This window comes from Sinocyclocheilus grahami, unplaced genomic scaffold (assembly GCF_001515645.1).
Source record: "Sinocyclocheilus grahami isolate Dianchi unplaced genomic scaffold, SAMN03320097.WGS_v1.1 scaffold707.1, whole genome shotgun sequence".
NCBI lineage: Eukaryota > Metazoa > Chordata > Actinopteri > Cypriniformes > Cyprinidae > Sinocyclocheilus > Sinocyclocheilus grahami.
In genome coordinates this window covers 1,027,513-1,027,828 of record NW_015505886.1, presented here as the reverse complement: position 1 = coordinate 1,027,828, position 316 = coordinate 1,027,513, and positions in this window count along the sequence as shown.

The window sequence follows — 316 nt, the reverse complement described above, 5'->3', positions numbered from 1 at the left end:
GGACATGATTTCATACATGTCCACTGTAGAGGACACCAGGACTAAAAGCATGTTTATTATACATTTTGGGAGACAAAATAATTTAATAGGAAAACAAATTATATATCAATATTCTTATGAAATATTAGATATTATTATGAAAATCTGGCCAATTACTACTCCCATTATTACACTTCTTTTTTCAATATGCTGTCCCAACATCACTTTAATATGCAAATTAGATACAGTGTATAGATAACATTGTGCTTAATGGGAAAACCAGATCATGGAATTTTTACACACATATTTTATAAAGCAAAATGGTATATCAAATAAT